Raw genomic sequence first — 17,119 nt, forward strand, 5'->3', positions numbered from 1 at the left:
AAAAGGAGAGTGCAGAGCTACAGAAGGCTAGCTTTTCAACCAGCCAGTGAGCTAAGACAGCAGCAGCTAGAGGGGCTTAGCCAAATGTGAAACTTGTCATTTTGGGTGGTTTTTATTGTTGTTGTTTGTTTTGTTTTTGTTTTTGAGACAGAGTCTTATGCTTGGGCAGGCCTGAAACTCACTATGAAGCCCATGTTGGCCTTGATCTTATACCAGTCCCCATGGTTCAGTCACCTAAATGTTAGGATTGCTGGCTTGAGCCACAGTGGCTGCTTACACACACACACACACACACACACACACACACACACACACACTCATGCGTGCATGTGCATTTCTCAGCACTGAGGTTCATATCATGCCTTGCTCACGAGAGCTATACACTGATGTGTACTTCCAAGCCCAGTGTTTATTTACATTACAGGTAAATGCAGCCATAGTTTGTACTGGATGATTCTGAATTTTATATGAATGTTTTACTTCTGCGCTGTTTTGCAACTTGTCTTCATTCATTGCCATGCTTAAATATTACACATGTAGCTAATCTCTGTTGACAGGTCCCTCGGCATTATTAGCTTATTATAACTTGAATTATAAGGAATACCAAAAAGCCAGGGCATGATAGTACCTGGCTGTAATCTTATCATTCAAGAGGTTGGGGCAGGCAGGAGGATCAGAAGATCAGGCCAACCCAGGCTACATGAGACCCTGTCTTAAAAAAAATTGTATACATTCATGAAATTCTCAAAAAAATTAATAAAATATTATATTTAAATAATAAAAAGAATACTTTAGTGAGTATTCACACATTTATATACATATGCATTAATAATTAACACATGAGAACAACTTACACATACACACACACACACACACACACACACACACACTTTTCTGAAGCATACCACTTCATTTTCTCACCAGAACTAGGTGAGAGACGTAAATGTTTGCCGTTGTGATGAGGTCATGTAGTAGCCTGTGCTTCCTTTATCTGAAAGCCGGATTATTTGAGCTGCCTTTTAGATTCTTCTCTGCCTATGGCTCAGAACTTGTTTTGTTCTTTTTAAAGCAAAATCTTTTAAACTCTTCTTTAATGATTCATATTAAATGCACGTAAATTGTACATACTATCTCCTTTGTCTTAAGGGTGCCCTGTTGTGTTCTTGGTGTCTTTTTTGTATATAAATTATCATTTCTAATATGGCTACATTTATCAACATTTTCCTTTATCTCTTGTGCCTTTTAGTGCTTGTTTAAGAATTTCATGTTGCCTCTGCCAATAGGAAAGCTGGAAGCTCTTGAGGTATTGACTTCGGAAAGCGTGTAGATTGTAGCTGCCAATATTCTGGTAAGCTCGTTATGGGCTAGTGCCAGGCCTCTCCTGAGAAGAGTTGCCCAAAATCATGGAGTATGTGAGCCACATGCTTGGGAGTGGCTGAGCCACAGTATGATCTGTACCTGTCTTTGTTTTCTCTGACTCTTTCTAAAGAGCTGAACTGTCCTCTCAAAGGTCCAGGGGAGGTCTCCAAAGGCTTGCTCAGGGCGCTCTCCTTTCTTAAGAGAGAAAAATGAAACCCAACCTCCCAGTTTGTCCACTCCAGAGGGGTTCCTGGGAATGCTTTACCCATGCCCAGCCCAGGAAACCTTGCTCTCTGAGGTGCTCAAGGCTGAAGCTGTGTCTTTGTTTCTTGGAGGTTAAGTGACTGGCCTGAGTTCACACAGCAGGTCAGCAGGGTGGGGAGTAGTTGTGGAATTCTGGGACTCCTAGCTGAGTTTTCTGGCTCTGTTCAAGCTGCTCCCAGCCGTGAAACTTGTGTTTATTCGTCCTTTAGCCCCCTAAACTTAGTGACTAGCTGGGATGTTTAAAAGTCTGAATCCTTTAAATTGTGGTTATTGTCCAACCTTAGAATATTTGGGAAGGGCTGATAAAGAAAGAAATGATTTTGTCTTTCTACATAAACTGTTGTTGTTGGTACAGGTTGGACATAACTAATCTGAAAATCTTAAATCCAAAATATTCTAAAACCCCAAACTTCTTGAGTATGGACACGATGACACAAATGGAAAATTCCACAATACTTTCTCATAAAACATAATTTCACCCACATGAATGCTCAATAATTTCAGGGTATGTGTAGAAGGCACACACGAGTGGGCTTCTGCCACTGGGACAGCATGCTTCAGACTGTCAGTGTAGAAGGAGGAGGGCTTAGCTTAGCTCACAGTCTCAGGTTTTAATTTGTGCCTTTTAGAGCCAAAGATGGTATAGTAGTTCCCAGAAAGGAAGTGGGTATGAAATTGCCCTGTAGGTGAGCTTCAGTAGGGTAGGTTCATGGGCACAGGCAGTCAGGATCTGGCCTTGAAACGGAGAGCCTTCAGGGAAAGAGGTTGTGTGATGAAGGTCCTGAAAGGGAAGGGCTGTCAATTCCTAGAACATTAGGAGAGCTATAGCCTCACACCACAGGTAGCACCAGGGTTCTGAAAGGAGAGAGAACCTTCAGTTTTACAGAACAGGAACGGTGTAGTGTTAGATCTTACAGGACACAGTGCGGCCCTGAAGAGATGGTGAACAGGCCTTCAATTCCAGCAGGTTCCTTCAGATCCCAGGGAACAAAGTGGGGTTCTTGCTCATATAGGGTTTATTCTGGGGGGTGGCAATGTCTTAGAAGTCACAAGGCATCAATAAGAGTAAAGTTATGGGAGTGGAGAGATGGTTAGAAGGTTAAGGACACTTGCCACTCTTGTAAAGGACCCCAGTTCAGGTCCCAGCACCCACACCAGGCAGCTCACAAGCTCCAAGGGATCTGATGCCCTCTTCTGGTCTCTGCAGGGTCCCCCACCCCAGATACAGACACAGACACAGAGAGACACACTCCATAGAGACATATATAGACATACAGAGACACTCCACACAGAGATACCCCCCACATACACACTCCACACATACCACACCACACCACACCCCATCCCACCCCATCCCACCCTATCCCACTCCACCCACCACAGATAAGTCAAGGTACTGGGTCTGGGCAGTGACAGAAGGGTGCTGCAGTTGTAGGGAGGGAGAGAGCTCTGCAGGAGCTGCAGGGTCACGGCATGCCCGGCTCTCCTTGGAGGGCGAGAGACTGACTTTTAACAGAGAGGAAACAACTAGAAGATCTTATGATTTCCAGTGACCACTTGACCCTGCTGCACTGGGCCTGCTGTTCCTTAGTCTATCACTACTGGAGTGTGTAGCAGGGATTTGCTCTCTTCATGACAGCCAGGGAACAGTATTGGGGCCCAGAGTCCCCATACCTTTCCAGGGAACCAGTCCTACTGGCTAACTCTTTCCAAATATCTCACCTCTTTAAGTGTTGCGTATTGTTTTCTTCCTGAAGCATAGCAGACATGTTTGTGTCTTTCCATACTTTCAGAATTTATTGAATAACAATAAAGTCACAAGGTACCTCTTACTGTCTGCAATTTGCCAGGTGGTCTTCATAGCCCTTGATAGCTGGCCAGTGGGAAACAGATTCTTTTATTATAATCTTACTTGTTCACTAGAATGAACACTAGGATCACCTCACACAGTATTATCTATTTACATATGTATGTAGATTATAGACTGGCAACAAAGAGGTTAAAGAGGTTGGAAGCCTTCAAAGAAGGCTTACTGGGGCAGGAGCAGAGCTGACACAAAGTGCAGAGAGGTATTGTGAGTGCTTCAGTAAGACACAGACAAGCTGTTGGAGTCTGCAGACTTGAGGTGTAAGCTGTGGGGCAAGGTATAGGACTGGGGGGGGGGACTGTGCTGAGGTGAAGCCCTGGGAACACTTGGGAGCTCTCTGCCTATCCCTCCTTTGATGCACACATTGGTGCTCAGATAACAGGTTGGCTGGGGACATAGCCATCACCTTAGGTACCTCCCTCTTTGAAGGGTCCAGGTAAAGGGATTTGGTATGTGTGATGGATTATTGGGCCTTCTCTCCTGATAGAGTTTTTTTTTTTTTTTTTTTGTTTTTTTTGTTTGTTTGTTTGTTTGTTTTGTTTTTCGAGACAGGGTTTCTCTGTGTAGTCCTGGCTGTCCTGGAACTCACTCTGTAGACCAGGCTGGCCTCCAACTCAGAAATCTGCCTGCCTCTGCCTCCCAAGTGCTGGGATTAAAGGCGTGCGCCACCACCTCCCGCCTCCTGATAGGGTTTTAATACATCCATATGCCCATGTCTCTCCAACCTACTTGGGTAAGTTTACTTACATGAATAAGCTATGTAGTGGCCCGTGCCTTGGAGATGGTGTTAAGCACCTAATGAGATACAGACAGAGCTATCTTGCCTCTGCACTCAAAATGGAGCCAAATGCTGAGTGCAAAATGGAGTTCCCGAAGGTAGGGCACAGCCTGCAAACTGCTGTGCCTCACAACAGGAAGTCACTTAGAGCATCTCCAAGCATTCCCTTACATGGGGGAAGGAGATATACAAGGATCGTGCAGCCCATAAGACTCATAAAGTCTTTAAGTATGTGGTAAACAGCTTCAGTGGTGAACTGAGGCATCCCCCGTGTTGGGGTCATTGGTGTGCCTGTAGATAACCACTATAAACTCACTAGTTCAGCAAACTGGACTTGGATGCTATCCTTTCTCTGATCTGGGATCTGTGGGTACCCTCTCTATCTGGGGTGAACAGGAAGCTATGCAATGTAGAGGTTCTGTAGTGTCCAATGGCTCCACAGACTGGTGGCCAATCTTTGAGGAGACATTCTAGATCTAGACCACATCAGGGAATAAATGAAATAGTAACTGAATTTTTTGTTTAGATAGAACTCCCAGCACTGTGGTATCTCATTATGTGTTAGTAAATGTTTCAAAATCTGAAAAACATCCAAATCTAAAACACTTCTGGCTTCAAGAATTTCAGATATGGGCTTCTCAATTTCTATGTCATTAAAAAGAAAATAAGAGTAAGTTATATATGAAGTAAATATTTGAAATTTTTTTTAATTGACTAAAGGATTTATCTGTAGGGACTTGGTGGGCAGAAAGCATCATCGTCCTTTGGAAAAAAGCAGTGAGTGTTTCTCTCAGTGAAGGTGGCCAACTGCGGGTGGGTTTAAAAATATCCAGTGAAAAGTTTTATTATATTCTTGAAAGTTGTTTGGGATTTCCTAATGTGAAATGGTATCTAGAACAAATGGGACCAATCTTAATCAGATCAAACTTTTCAGACACCAGACAGTAAATGGGAATTTTAGGAGAACTTTTACAATAGCAAAATACATTTGGAAAAAGGTAATACAGCCGGGCATGGTGGCATACGCCTTTACTCCCAGCACTTGAGAGGCAAAGGCAGGAGGATCTCTGTGAGTTCAAGACTACATAGCGAGCCCCAAGACAGGGGTACATAGAGAGATCTTGTCTCAAAACCAAACCAAACCAGACAGAAAGCTAATACATAAAGAACTGACAAACTGTAGAAGATATCAGGGGTGCAGTGGTTGAGATGGCCAGATGCTATGAGAACTGATTCACACACACTATAGAAGAACTCAAGTCCATGAAAAGCTGAAGCATTTCTCTCTATCAAATTGGTAAAATTCAAAGATTGTTAAAGCAGCCTTGGAGAGAGTATGCCCCCTTGCTCTTGGTAGTGATGTACCAGGCTAGAGAGCTTTAGTGGACTCCCCTATATCAGTGCCTTAGGGCCACCATAACAAGTCACCACAAACGTGTGACCTAAAAAACATTGGAAATTTTTTTTTTTTTGTTTTTTTTTTTTTGTTTTTTTTTTTTCCAGTTCTGAAAGGGGCCCTGTTGGTATCAGCAGCGGCTCCCTCTGCAGGCTGTGACCAGCACCACACCTGCCCTGCCCAACTTCTTCCTGAAGTCAGCCTTGATGTCCACAGCTGTCCTGCTGCAACCTATGCCTCTGTCTTCACATGTCCTGCTCCTGGCACCCTGCATGTCCCTCCCCCTCCTTCCTCGTATGAAGACATAAGACAGTGTATTTAGAGTCCTCTCTAATCTAGGTCTCATAGGTCCACAGAAGACCCCATCTTAACTTGGTTCCATCCATAGAAGCCCTGTGTGTAACTAAACAGGGTCACATTTATAGGTCCCAAGGGTAAGACTTCATCATACTCTTTCTTTGGCATGTCATCTTGCTTGTTCTAAGTGGGTATACTCTGTAATTTCATGCCTAGGGCTGGGCTCTTTAGAAGCACAAAAGTTTACATGCTAGTGTTTATTACTGTAGCGTTTGTAATGTTGAGAGCTAAGAACAGCCTAGGTGTTTTTCAAAAGTTGAGTAGAGGGGCAGGGAGATCACTCTGTGAGAATAGTCACTGTCACGAAGCCTGACAACCTGAGTTTCATTCCAGGGACCCGCATGGAGGACGGAGAGAATTGACTCCTGAAAGTTGTCCTTTGGTTCTTCACCTGCGTACTGTGGCATATTCACACACACATGTGCACACACAAGCGCACGTGCGTGTACACACACACACACACACACACACACACACACACACACACACACACGAAAGAGTAGTTTTTAAGAAGTGAGTAGAGCTGGTGTAGTGGCCCGTGGCTATAATTGTAGCTCCTAAAGAGGAGGATTACTGACAGCTCAAGGGCAGCCTGAATTACACACAGTTCTAGGCAAGCCTGTCTCAAAAAACCCCAACCAAACAACAAACCAATATCCCCCCTCCCCCCAAAAAACCCCCAAATTCAGAAACAAAAAACCAAGTTGGGCGGTAGGGATGGGAATGGGGATGGAGGTAGGGCTGGGGATAGGGATGGGGCTGGTGGGTGTTTCTGAGAATAGAAAGCTTGGGGATCTTAATGTAGCTGCATGTTTTCCAGATCTTGAGAAGGAAGCAGCTTCATCTGGACTGACTTAGAAAACCCAGAGACCAAGCTCCTGATCCCTTCTCTGTCTCCTTGTGACGTTACTGTTTTTGTTTTGTAAGACAAGGTCTTGCTGTGCAGCCCAGGCAGGCCTTGAATTTGTCCACCTCTTGCTTCAGCCTCTGTGGTGCTAGGGCTGGAATGTGAGGTCGCTGGCTTTCGTGTTACTGTTTTTTACTTGCAGCACACGTGACAAATGATAAGGCTTGGAAAAATGCACCTGGCAGCATTGGCAGTAGTGATCCTGAGGGCAGGTGAGGAACAGGGCTGTCCTGCTGGTGCTCTCGGGCCGCCTTGTAACAGGCCTGTTCTGTAGAATATGTGAAGGCCTTTTAAGTCTTTTGGTGTTTTGCTCTGAGATTCCAGTTTGTGCCCTTTCTAGGATGACACAGTCCTGTAAGAGGCTAGCACAGAAGAATAGAGGAAATCTCTATAGGCTCAAAAAAAGGGACTGCAAACTTCCTCTTGGATCCTTTCTGAAGCCACAGCTAAACCAGAAAAAAAGAAATATCAATTTGATATGAAAAGGATGTGGTTTTAGAAGTTTGTTAATAGTCCCTAAAAAAAAAAAAATCCTTTCATGAACTGTGAGAAATTAAAAACAGAAAAGTATGGCGAGTGATGATGTCATTTCCATTCACTGTCACCTTGACATGACAGGCCAGTGATATTCTTAGCGCATGCATTTTTCTGTATTTTTTTTTTTCATGTAGCCCTGGCTGTCCTAGAACTCACTTTGAAGACGAAGCTGGCCTCCAACTCAGAGATCCACCTGCCTCTGCCTCCTGAGTGCTGGGATTAAACTGTGTGCACCACCACAGCCTGAAGTGCTCAGTGGGCCCTCCTCAGTATCGTCTCCCCTTCCTCCTCCTTGAAGGCAGCCATCAGTACAGACTTGATGGGTGCCCTTCCTGTCTATACTTTAATGCTCATTATAAATATTTAAATTTGTTTTAAATGTGACCTGCTGCATATAGGTTTTGAAATTTGCTTCTTACTTAGCCTTACAGTCTGTTCTCACCGGCACATCAACACCCTTTTGTTCATTTAAAAGTCAGTTAATATGACAGTGTTATAGATTATGTAATCCCTGTTTGATGGTTATTAAGTTTTCTTACTTGCTTGCTTTTAGATACCATGATGTCCCGCACAGCTGTGTGTGACCTCCTGGTGGCCATGTGACTGTTTGTGTCTGCTTGCATGTCTGTGTCAACGTATCTGGCTTGGAGGGCTTCTGTATATCCAGCTCATGTTGTCTTATGTCATCTCATGCTGTCATACTGTCTAAAACTTGTTATCCGACATACTTTTCCCAACCACAGCGAGGAAATCTATCCACTTCTTCAGTGCTTGGTTTGTTAAATTTTGTTTTGTTTTCCAGATGTGACATGATAAGCTTGGACTTAATCTGCATTTCTGTGGTTCACACTAAAAGACAGGAGCCACCTATCTCTGTCTAAGGAGGCAGTGGGAGGTGGCTCTGGGTTTAGCAGGGTCACAATGACCTCTGTAGCTCCTTTGGGAAACAATGGAACATGAGGTCAGTGTAACACCTGACTCAAGAGGGATGGTAAAATGTCTCTAGCCTATTGGGGGCCGAAAGAAAGTTCTCATAGGACAGATTTACTAGCTGGGTGTGGTTGTGCACTCCTGTACTCCAGCGCGGAGGAGGTAAGAGGGTTGACATTAGTTTAAGGCTTGCCCAGGCGACATAGAGGTTCCAGGCCAGCCATGCTTCATAGCAACATTCTTACTCAAAAAGCAAAATGGAGGGGTGGGGGGAAGAAGGAAGAGAAGGAAGAAGAGAGGCAGACAAGCACAGATACACACATACACACACACACACACACACACACACAGAGAGAGAGAGAGAGAGAGAGAGAGAGAGAGAGAGACAGGAAGGGAGAGAGAGGGAGAGGAAAAGGAAAAATAAAAGGGAGAGAGATAGAGATAGAGAGGGAAAGAGGGAAGAAGAGGAGGAAGAAGGAAGGAGAGAGACAGAGACAGAGGGAAGGAGAGAAGGAGGGAGAGGGAAAGAGAGATGGGGAAGGAGAGAGATGGAAGAGAGAGAGAGAGAGAGAGAGAGAGAGAGAGAGAGAGAGAGAGAGGTTAAGTTGATACGAATTGTCTCCCACCAGAAAGATACAAGGAGAGCCTCATTTCTTCTTTTTCCTAAGCAAAATCAAACACTGTGAGCTTGCACTAACTGCACATGGCGTGAATGTCCAGGCCACAGTGACGGGAAAGTCCCATTTCCAGCACAGACTTGTGTGTACTCTGATCTGTCATCTCCCCCTCCCCCACAAAATATCACAAAAAATGTTTTTATTTGAGAGGACTTGAGTGACACTTGCCTAAATTCTTTGTAGTGAACACATATTGCTTTTGAAGCGATACAAACATACTTGGTTTTTAAAAAAGTCTTCGTACACAGGTGTCTCTGGCAATCACTAATGAAGCATGAGTCACTGAGAGCTGGCTTCATGGATGCAAACCTGAGTTTAGTTCTGTTTGTTCAAAGCCTGTGGGCCGGACAGACCTGGCTTCAAGTCCTACTACTGTTTGTCCCTTATCTCTATGAGTTCATGAATGTTTCTCATTTATAAAATGCGGGAAAAATTAAGCTGTTTATATTATCTGTCACTGGTCTCTTGGGCTGGTCATGAAGGAACACATGGTAGCCAGGAAGGAAAGAGGAAGAGGAATGGACCTATCTTTACAGTTCCCTTTAAAATGATGCCCTCTCACTGGGGGGAGGACAGTCTCCTGTCCCTAGGGTCTACCTCCTAAGGGTTTCATCTCCCAGTCATAGGCTGGGGACTAAGGCACCGTCACATGGGCCGATGGGGGTCCTTTAAAATCCAAACTGTAACGAGGTTACTCTTGACATCTGCGTATTTATTTTTGTGTGCCTGTCCACGTCGTGCATGTGTCTATTTGTGCATATGTGAGTGTGCTTGCCTACATGTGTGAGAGACAGACAAGAGTTGACACACTGTCCACCTTAGTTGTTGAGAGCAGGTCTCTCAGTGGATATGTACTTCACCAGCTGGCTGAGGAGTTCCGAGATCCGCCTGTCCCCACTGTTCCACAGCCCTGGGCTGGGGTTACAGATACATGTGGCCACACTTGGCTTTTACGTGGGTGTTGGGAATATGCTCTCAGGTCCTCATGTTTGTACAGCAGATACTGTTCCAACTAAGACAAACCCCCCCTCCCTCCACCTTACTCTCAGGATTAATTGAAATGGCATATAAAGTGCTTGCCATGTACTGGGTATTCTTTGAAATGCTGGGAAATATTAGTGATAATAACATATGCCAACATTTCTCTGCTTTTTCACAGTTGGGTGACATGTCGTCACCTCTAACTGATATCTGAGTATGAAGGCGATGGGAAGACACATTCCTGCAGGTATTAGAAAACAAAACCAGTTACCTACTGCTTTAGGAACCTGGTTACCTGCCCCATGGTTGACCACAGTTAAATGAACTGCTAGACTGGAGGCTCCCATGTGATGTGAACCTTGCTTAGCCACAGGCCCAGACAAGGCCGAGCAGATGGAGCCTGTGATGTCTTTGGGAATATGGTGAAGAGTGAGGTGACTGCTTGGTTATTATCCTAAGTGTAGGCTGCTAAATGGTGTGTGCTAGTATGTAATGGCTTCCTTGGTGATGGAAGCTGCCAAGGAAATATTCACATTGGCAAGCCACTGAAAATTTTGTCTGTCTAAGAGGTTGGAAGGGTTCCAGAACTTCCCTCAGGACAGTGCTCAAACCTGTCCTAGTTTATTTTGTTGCCTGGCTCTTATGCCGCAGACTCGATCTTACCGTGTGAGCGCTGAAAGCATAGCCCAACATCCACCTACTCCAAGACCGTCATTTGTATCCTCAGCCTGGAGAGTTCTGCCAAGCCACTCTCTGCCAACCCACTGAGCCAGATGCCTGGCATATGCCCTCAGTTCCAGACCCCCCACCATCCACTCAACTTCCTGAGTTCATTTTAGATCCGCCTCTCGTTTGTCTCTTCTGCCATTGATTTAGATTTTCCGAATGGTTATTCTGATTGGTTCTCCATTATTTAAAATTCTCCCATCATTTTTTTTTTCTCCCTCTCGGTAGGACACAGGGCAGACTCCTTAATGTGGCACTCTGTCTGGCTCTCGTGAACTATGTATCTCTTGTCTTTCACAGTCCTTGGTTCTGCAGAGGTGTGAGCATGGCTGTGCACAGGGGTCTGCTGGGTGGTCTTCTAGGGGAGGGCTTCCTGGCAAATCCCCATATTCAGTCAGGGCAAATGTTCCTAAGCACCAGTCCATACTTGAGAGCATCAGTGAAGCTTGCTGTAGAGGAGTACTGTGAATCCAAGACTAGCATGGGTTACATAGTGAGACCCTGTAATGGAGGGAAGGAGAGGGAGGGAGAGAAGCAGGCAGGCAGGCAGGAGGTCCTATAATTTGAAGTAGGAGGTCTCAAAAATGAGGTATAGGAGTCTGGGAAGATGGCTCAGTGGTTAAGGACACTGGATGCTCTTTCAGAGGACCTGGATTTGATTATCAGCATTACAACTGTCTGTAACTCCTGTTTCAGGGGATGTGATGCCCTTTTTCGGCTTCTGTGGGCACCAAGCATGGATGTGGTGCACAGACATACATGCAGGCAAAACATTCAGACACATAAAATAAAAATTAATACATGTTTTTTTGTTGTTGTTCTTCAAAGTGAACTATAGTTCTGGGAAGATGTCCCGGTCAACAGACAGCTTGTCACACTCATACACATAAGGTTCTCAGTCTGATCACTAGAATCCACATAAAAAATTCCAGCCATGTCTGCAATGTGGAGACAGGTGGATCCCTGGGGCTCTACTGTAGCCAGCCAGGCCAGTCTACTTGGCAAGCTCTAGGCCAAATAGACCCCGTCTGGAAACAAACAAACAAACAAACCAGAAAGCAAAACCAAGGTGGATTGCACCTGAGGAATGGCATCTGGGATTGGCTTCTGGACTCCACAAGTGCTGGCCTTGACATGTACCTGCATCTACAAACACAAGTGAATTATAAAACTCATAGGCATTGGGTCCGGAGAGGTGAATCAGTGGTTAAAGGTACTCCCTACTGTAGCAGAGAACTGAGTTTAGTTAGCCCCTAGCACCCATGTGAGGCAGCTTATAACCCCTGTAAGTCCAGATCTGCCATCTTCTTCTGGCGTCACATGGTGTACAGCCATACATATAAAACAAATAAAATACACATTAAAAAAAAAAAAAAACTTCACTGGCTTAAAAGAACATATTCTGGGGCAGGGATGTAGCTTAGTTGGAGAATTCTTATCTAGCATTCAGCAAGCATTGAGTTTGAGCCCCAGCACCACATAAAACAGGTGTAATGCAGGTAAGTCCAGCATTTGAAAGATCAGAGTGTATCATTGAACCTCGTAAATTCTCAGAATTATTTTGGCTCCTTTGGTCCCTTTGACTTCTCTTTTTGTAAGCTAAAATTTCGCTGTTTGCTTGTTTATTTATTTTGCAGTGCTGGAAGAGAGCCTGGAACACTAGCGACACACGGCCACTGAAGTGCAGGCCAGCCTTTGAGGTTTTGAGACCCAGTTTTGCCGTGTAGCTCAGGTTGCTCTCAGACTTGCAGTGTTTGCATCTGTGCCCCTCCAGCTCAACTTATTTTTTTAATTGATACCTAAAAACACCAAAATGGAGGCTGGTGAGATGGCTCAGTGGGTGAGCGAGCTTGCTACACAAATGTCAGATTTTATTAAAATTCAAGACTCTCCCTTAAGAGACCCGAAAAGAAGAGCTGGGCATGTGCTGAATGCCTGTGATCCCAGGGCTTGAGAGGTAGAGGCAGGGGGACCAGGAGTTTAAGACCATCCATGGCTATGTAACAAGTTCAAGGCCAGCTTAGACTGCATGACTCCCTGTCTAAAACAAACTCTTGCTTGTTTTAGATTTCAACAAACTAATTCCTGAAAGTGATATACAAAGTAAGGCAGGTCTATTATAGGCTGCAGAGCATGCTCAAATCCCTGAGTTCAATCCCTGGCATGGAGAAATCTTGCCAGTCATACAAAAACTATAAACAAAGGAGATATGTCGAACTTCAGTACACAACATTCTAAAATCTACACATGTCTCAAAACATTACATAACACCCTACAAATATGTATGATTTGTGTGGGGGAGGTGTCGCATTCAAGTGGCTGTATAGGTGCACAGGCACAGAGAAGCATATGTAGAGGCCAGAAAGGATATTAGGTGCCTTTCTCCATTGCTCTCAGCATTATTCCCTCAGGTACAGTCTCTCACTGAACCTGAAGCTTGCCAACTGGCACTAGGCTGGCTGGCCAGTGCACTCCCAGGACCTACCCGTCTCTGCTCCCGATGGGGTTAAAGGGTGCACAGCCATGCATGGCTCTGTACACGGGTGCTGGGGATTCAAACCCAAGTTCTCATGTTTGTGTAGCAAGCTCGCTCACCCACTGAGCCATCTCACCAGCCTCCATTTTGGTGTTTTTAGGTATCAATTTAAAAAAATAAGTTGAGCTGGAGGGGCACAGATGCAAACACTGCAAGTCTGAGAGCAACCTGAGCTACACGGCAAAACTGGGTCTCAAAACCTCAAAGGCTGGCCTGCACTTCAGTGGCCGTGTGTCGCTAGTGTTCCAGGCTCTCTTCCAACACTGCAAAATAAATAAACAAGCAAACAGCGAAATTTTAGCTTACAAAAAGAGAAGTCAAAGGGACCAAAATTATTTAATAATTTTTCTTCTTTCTCACCATGCATGTGTAAGACTACAAACTGCCCTTTAGACTCTGCTTTAGTTGAAACCAATTATTTTATGTGTTGTTTTTATTTTAGTCAAATTAAAAATGTTCTAATTCTCAGTACACACACACACACACACACACACACACAGCTATATAGTGAGTCCCAGGCTAGTTTGGGATACAGAGTGAGACTTTGTCTCAACAAAACAATTGTAATTTTCATGATAACTATAATTACACTCTGGATTATTAAGATCTGCATTAATTCATTTCTAGATATTTGGATATTTCCCAATTATTTTTGTTGTACATTTCTAGCTTAATTTGCTTTTCATGCAAGAGCATGTCTGGATGATATCTTTAGTTCCTGGCCAGAATGTGCTCCGTCTTTGTGACTTGTCCCTACGTGCACTTGGGAAGAGTGTACAGTCCTTCCTGATGGAGTGGTCTATGAGTGGTCAAGCAGATGGAGTTGACTGATACAGCTGACCAACAGCTGCTGTAACAATATTACTCTTTCTGTCTGCTTGTCCTGAGGAATAATTACTAAGGTCTCCAATGGTAGCTATGAATTTGCCTACTTCTCTTTTTGGATCTTAGTTCTTACTTCACATATATATTTTTAACTTTGTAAAGAAATTAGCATTTAGTATCCAAAACATTATCTAATATCTTTATTTATTCTTATTTGAGAAAAGTGTTGGCGTGACAGTAAAATGAAGGAGGCACAATGACTTCCCATAACCATTCTACAGCATAGCTGCTGTCTCCTCCCACACCAGTGACATGCAATGGGTAAATCACACTGAAATCCATCATTCATCACCTGCAGTTCAAGGTGGGCTTCACTCTTGGTGGCTTCTATTCCGTGGTCTTGGACAAGAGCACATTGAGCTGTGTCTGTAACTATGATGTCAAACAGTCTTCTCAATGTCTGAAAGTCTTCAGTGCTCTGCTGTGAGAGGCATCGCTGCTTAGGGTTCCTGTATCTTCTTAGAACGTTGCAATCAGCTTTCCAGGGTGTTTGCTCTTCCTTGTCTGCTACTTTCTTTGTCCTGAGGTCTGCTTCTCAGATATTAAGATAGTTCCTTTAACTTACCTCCATGTGTACGTGAGATGTGTTTTATACTTGTTTCCTTTGCTATAACAAAATACCCATTGAGGTTGGGGACTTTATAAAGATATTTACCCCACCCATTAGACTGTTGGGGAGGTAAGAAAAGAGATTTGTTCAGCTCACAGTTTTAGAGGCTGAAAGTCTGAACACTGTTACGCATTCTTGGATGAGGGCCCTTTTCTCACATCACTTGCAAGATGGGAGGCAAGAAGGAGACAGAAATGGTAGGCTTGCTCTTTTGTAACTATTATCTCTCAAGAAGTAACCAAGTTTCCATGAGAATTACATCATTTTAAAGGAAGTACCCATAATGACCTTGACCCAGTCCATAGCTCTCACATATTACATCCCAACTAATTATTGTATAGTAGTCTTAGCCATTAATTATTACATTTCTATCCTTTTCACCCTCTGTCTCAGCTCCCATGTTTCCACATGTGTTAGTTTACTTGATGTTGCTACCAGAGATCTCAGATGTTCAGTTCTCAGCCTTTCTGCTGGTTTCTTTGGGTGATTTTAGTCAGCCAAACCCATTTTTAAGAATCCCGACTCCTTTTTCATCTGACCTGTGTCTACCTGTGAGCTAGCTGTCTAGAGACATTCTTTACATCTGTTACTTTGTTTCTTTCCTTTCTAGTATTCTCTTAATCACCTTCACCTGGCTTCTAAGTGTCTGCTGAAACAACAGGTGTGATTTTGCATTTTTCAAGAATGCCTTTAGCATGTTAACTGTAATTATTTAAAATTACTGTAAAATCACCCCAATATCTGAGTCACATCTGTATCTCTAGATTATCAACTTTGTTTTTTTGTATATGCTGACTTTTGAAAAATCAGTAGATGCTGGCCGAAATGGTTCTTAATGTCTGCATGGGCATACCTTTCCTTTTGTTAGGCTTTCACTGTGGGGATTTGAGTTAATCTGGTTAAAAGTTGGGTAAATTTTAAGGTTTGGAGTTGCTATGGTTCCCCTAGATGCACTGAAGTTTTCCTATCCTGTCACTAATACCATATGCTTAAGATGAGGACTAGTTGCCTAGAGGCTTCTATATGATTTCCTCCCATGTGTACTCAGCTCTCAGCTCTCCCTTCACATGTCCTCCATGAAGGTGTGGGCCCATGCTCTCCTCCCCAAAGTGCTCTACTCTAACTGGGCAAGATTGTGGCTCAGCCATTGCCTCAGGTATTATGTCCCTGGGGCTTCAGAGGCTCTTCAGGGCTCCTGACTCTCCTTGAGGTGGGCAGCATCCCTTCTTGCTCCTCCTCTAGGAATCAGGACTTTTATTCCTGTTTCCCTTCACTTAGCTCACTATTGGGAATCTCAGAGCTACTGCTTTTAGACTTATCAGTGAGACAAAAACATATTCAGGTCACATTCCAGGAGACACTTGATGTCACAGAAAACCTCGGGTGTTCCTGCTTGTTTCTGTTGGCTATTCAGGCCACTCTCATCCAAACAGGAAGGGCAACAGTTTCCCCACTTTCATGTGGACATTCATACTGAGGAGCTATAGCCACTGAGAGCAGTCATATGTAGATTAGAAAGTCATCCTACACTGCAGGGTTTTCTGTCACTCTGTCCTACAGCCAGGAGTAACCTTCTGTATTTATCCTCAGCACCAAAAGCTATTGCAAGGTAGAGTAGAATGTTTTAGCCGCCAGTGGACGACTGTTCCTAACATGGGCATATGCACAGATGTTATATGCTAGCTCTTGATTGGTCCTGTCTTTGGGCTTGCTTCTTAGAGATCTTGAGCTAAAAATAACTGCTCAAAGTGAATATAGAAAACTAACTATATTGTAAGTTGCACACAATATGCATACTATATAATAACAGTGACATGGCTTCTTTTTTTTTAAATGAAAGATCTGGATGAATTGTCCAGACTGCAGTGGCTGTTCATAGGCAGTTTCCCACTACTGATTGGAATGGATAGCCCATGGTCCCCTACTTCTGAGAGGACACCATAAGGATGCCAGATACTGTGTGGACACTAATCAACATAGCATACTACAACCCTGGACCCCTGTGCTCAGTGGGTTCTCTTGCCTTAGCCTCTCTAATAATCATGTGTTCTCTGCAGTACCCAGCTAAATGCAGTCTTTTAAGCCCAGGGTTTTCAGTAGAATTGTTTTTCAAGTCTTAAAGTAGACTGGTTAGGGTAACAAGGCACCTTTCATTCATTCTTCAGCCATGCATTTTTTTTGAAAGAGGAGGGATTGCTCTTCATTGAGGGGACCCCCACCCCCCCGCAAGTGTAGTAGACATCAGAGAGCTAACTAGACCAGTGGAGACCCTGACAATCCTGGTACCTAAGTACCCCTCTCTTGGTCCT

At 44.0% G+C, this 17,119-nt stretch overlaps 1 protein-coding gene and 1 non-coding gene across 2 annotated transcripts in view; both read left to right on the top strand.

Annotated features, from left to right (window-relative positions):
• Cryl1 (crystallin lambda 1) overlaps nucleotides 1-17,119 on the top strand; it is a 127,560-nt gene that overhangs the window by 62,664 nt on the left and 47,777 nt on the right. The gene's annotated exons all lie outside the window — the stretch shown is intronic.
• Nucleotides 7,256-7,376, top strand: LOC117706450 (small nucleolar RNA SNORA26). Its single transcript, XR_004606543.1, has one exon. It is a non-coding gene; the product is annotated as a small nucleolar RNA SNORA26 (small nucleolar RNA).

Source organism: Arvicanthis niloticus, chromosome 3, assembly GCF_011762505.2.
Source record: "Arvicanthis niloticus isolate mArvNil1 chromosome 3, mArvNil1.pat.X, whole genome shotgun sequence".
Lineage (NCBI taxonomy): Eukaryota > Metazoa > Chordata > Mammalia > Rodentia > Muridae > Arvicanthis > Arvicanthis niloticus.